This window comes from Taudactylus pleione, unplaced genomic scaffold (genome assembly GCF_031769625.1).
Source record: "Taudactylus pleione unplaced genomic scaffold, aTauple2 ptg000128l, whole genome shotgun sequence".
In the NCBI taxonomy this organism is placed as follows: Eukaryota; Metazoa; Chordata; class Amphibia; order Anura; family Myobatrachidae; genus Taudactylus; species Taudactylus pleione.
In genome coordinates this window covers 12,650,684-12,654,260 of record NW_028284530.1, presented here as the reverse complement: position 1 = coordinate 12,654,260, position 3,577 = coordinate 12,650,684, and the positions used below count along the sequence as shown (strand labels likewise).

The 3,577-nt window shown below is 43.7% G+C and overlaps 1 pseudogene; it reads right to left on the bottom strand.

Annotated features, from left to right (window-relative positions):
* Positions 1–1,560: 1,560 nt before the first annotated feature.
* LOC148523786 (5S ribosomal RNA) lies at positions 1,561–1,678 on the bottom strand (annotated as a pseudogene).
* Between the last annotated feature and the right edge of the window lie 1,899 nt (positions 1,679–3,577).

The following is a 3,577-nucleotide window of genomic DNA, read 5'->3' as shown; positions in this document are numbered from 1 at the left end:
CTGGTCCCTAATACACACATACTGTATATATCCACCACGTTGGGAATTAGTTTCGTATTAACACCTGAGTGGGCCATGTGGTATATTATGCCATCATCTGGGTCATTCTGTCCTTCTAGAGGTGCCCATCTGCTACTAGCAAAGATTGCAGCAGCTGCAAAGAAAACCATATTATCCCAATGGATCTCTGCTGACACTCTATCAATTAATCTTCTACACCCTAGAATATTGTATCTATTCAATATGGATTGGTTAGAATTATCTCTTAGTAAAGATAAAGGAGCAGAGAAATTTTTTGACACCTGGCTACCGTATGTTCACACATTACCGCATCAGGTCAAAGATACACTCCGTGCTGCAGTCCAACTTACAGCTTGGTACAATGAAGAAACCCTGTCTACAGGTTCTACCCCCTTTTAGATTTTGTAACACTATGGTCCTCATGGACTTAGATTTGGTTTACTGCTGTACACCTACTGATGTCTTGCAATTTATTGACCATTAAGTTTCAATGTTCATTGCAGTCTTACAATAAACTATGTTTAAAAAAAAAAAAAAAAAAAAAAAAGACAGCGGTGGCACAAGTTCTCCTACTTATTCTGCTATTTCCATGGACGACAGATCTCCGGAGCTTACACTAGGGCTGGTCCTGGAATGGAGAAATATGTAAGCGGCTGAACATGTCCAGGGTCAGTGGCATAACAACTGCCCCCGCAGACCCCGTGGTGGCTTGGGGGCGCCGGCAGGGGGGGCGTAGTGATATGATATAATAATATAAAGGTATAGGGCAGAGGGTGCTGGCATAGAGATATGAGATATAATGGCACTATACATCGCGCTTACCATGCCCCCTGCTTGACGTTTAGCAGGTGATTGGTTGATAGCAGCTGTCCCCATCCCTGGTGATGTTACACCGCCTGATTGGAAATGCTCGGCACTTAGAGGCCGGCCTGTACCGGGAATACATCGGGGAGGCCTGCTGCCCTGGGGACTGAATAGAGAGGCTCAGCGTGGGTCCCGTACCCCGGACTATTGACATCATAGTCTCCAGGTACAGGCAGGGCCATCGGGTTCATGTCTGGGGGATACGGGAAGCGGAGCGGAGCCAGAGAGGAGGCAGATGAGACGGCACGCTGCTGCTAACCCAGTGCAACCCTGTGCCTGTCCTGCCTGTGCGCTACCCTGCTTACCTCAGAGACTGCCACTGCCCAGCCTGGCAGCATCCTATTCCCAAAAAGAGGAAAGTAGGGCTAATTGTTGGGGCACACTTAGAAAAATACAATTAAAATATAACTTTTATTAGATATAAATCAATAAAATATAAGGTACCAAAATCCCCCAAGAAAAGGCAAAGTAAAAAAAAATAAATGGATCTAATTAGAGTACAAGATCCTGAGGTGATCCTCTGGTGAAATATTTAACAGTTGATCATCATTCCAATGGGTATGGAAATATTAATCAAGAAGAATAGAAATGTTTAACCATAAGTAGGATAAACAATAAGAGATATGGTTTGTGGTGCTCTGCCAAACGTCATTGGGGTCCCATATATTCCTCTTTAATCTACGGCACCTGGTATTCCCTGGGGGTCTCCCCTCCAAGTACTAACCAGGCCTATCACCATTTGGCTTCCAAGATCAGACGAGATTGGGCATTTTAGTGATGTATGGCTGTAGTAATGGTCATATGAGGAAAGGTAGATTACCCCCACCTAGGTCAGAGCAAAAACACAACCAAGTAATACATGTAGGACTATCACAATGATAAGTCAATTTTTTGATATAAAAAGTATTGTGTTCCAAAAAAGTTTACGCATGAGCATAATTTAATTGTTACACATATATATTTTATGCATCAACACTGTTGAATAAATCGTACAGACAAATGATTATTTTCTAATTATAATTAGTGTAACAGAGAGGTACAATAAATCGCCTTTTAGTCCAAGTAGGATATCCACAGTGGTTAAGTATATCACATATATTCAAATATCACATCATCCCCTATGTAACTCACCCTGAATAAAAATATGTTGCAAGATAGATCATTTCAATTGATCATAGATATCACAAATATCTTGAAAAAATCTTATCACAATGATAGAGTTACTTGATATGCATAAATCACTAATGATCTGCTGTTAGTATAAACTCAGCACTGATAGCGTAAGGTTCACATACATTACACAAAAAAAGCATAAGATTAGCTCCAGGGTAAAATTCTGAAGCAGATGCATGTCATGTATCACAAATGTCTTGAAGGGAACCTTTTTGTCTCAATATCTTAGTTTCTTAATCTACATCCATAGCAGGTGGTCCATTCATTTAATAAGGCACCAAAAAGGAGGAGGGTGAAGTTACAAAGCAGCAGTTAATATACTGCTTCTTCAGGTAGATGTGTATCACGTGCAATCACATAATATCATAGTATCCATGTGGATGTAATGTGTGCAACTTAATATACATGTGAACCTATGTAAGGGGAATAATTGTGGAACTGCTCATCTCAATACAAATACATAATACTGTATCACCTTAAGAATGAAATGTAGCTCCTATGATAGATATATGTCCCAGCAGTTTGGGAATATAAGCTTTGGCAGCAGGGAATGATTTGCCTGCTCCAATGTTAGAGCCCATGTGTAATGAATGATTTGCCTGCTCCAATGTTAGAGCCCATGTGTAACAGAAGTGGATATAAAGCCTCTTTGGCTAATACAATACCATCCCCATTGTGGTGGGAGCCCAGAATCCTAGTCCTTGCACCAGCTGTGCGCCGTCTGTTAGGTTCCCCCGTTGTATGGTAGATGAGTGAGAGGACGCGCGTTTTGCCCGACTGGGGGCTTGTTCACCTCGTGTAGCATCCTATTCCCGCTGCCTGCACTTCCTGCTCACCTCCGGACACCACCCTGTCTGCTCTGCACCCTCACACACATACCCCCTTATACTAAACACCCTGTCTCATCCCCCCTCACACCATGCTGTCTGTTCTGCACCCTCACACACATCCACCCTCATACCAAACACCTTGTCTCATTCTGCCCTCACACCACCCTATCTGCTATGCACCCTCATGCACATCCCCCCTCATACCAACCACCCTGCCTCCCCCCTCACACCACCCTGTCTTCTCTGCACCCTCACACACATCCCCCTCTCATACCAAACACCCGGCCTCATCCCCCCCTCACACCACTCTGTCTGCTATGCACCCTCATGCACATCCCCCCCTCATACCAACCACCCTGCCTCCCCCCTCACACCACCCTGTCTTCTCTGCACCCTCACACACATCCCCCTTTCATACCAAACACCCGGTCTCATCACCTCCTCACACCATCCTGTCTGCATCCTTACATGGACAGTATAGGGAATCTATGTGTTGTTGTCCGGGAAAAGCATATTTTCTGAAGCCACACATGAAAGGTGGGGGGGCACCAGAAACTTTTTTTGCAGGGATTCAGGATCATTATTTTCGCGGTTTTACTTCCTAAAAAAACATTAGACTCTAATTCGATCGCAAACGCAAATTAGGTGCAAAAAAAATAGCACAAATTGCAACCACACACAAAGTGACA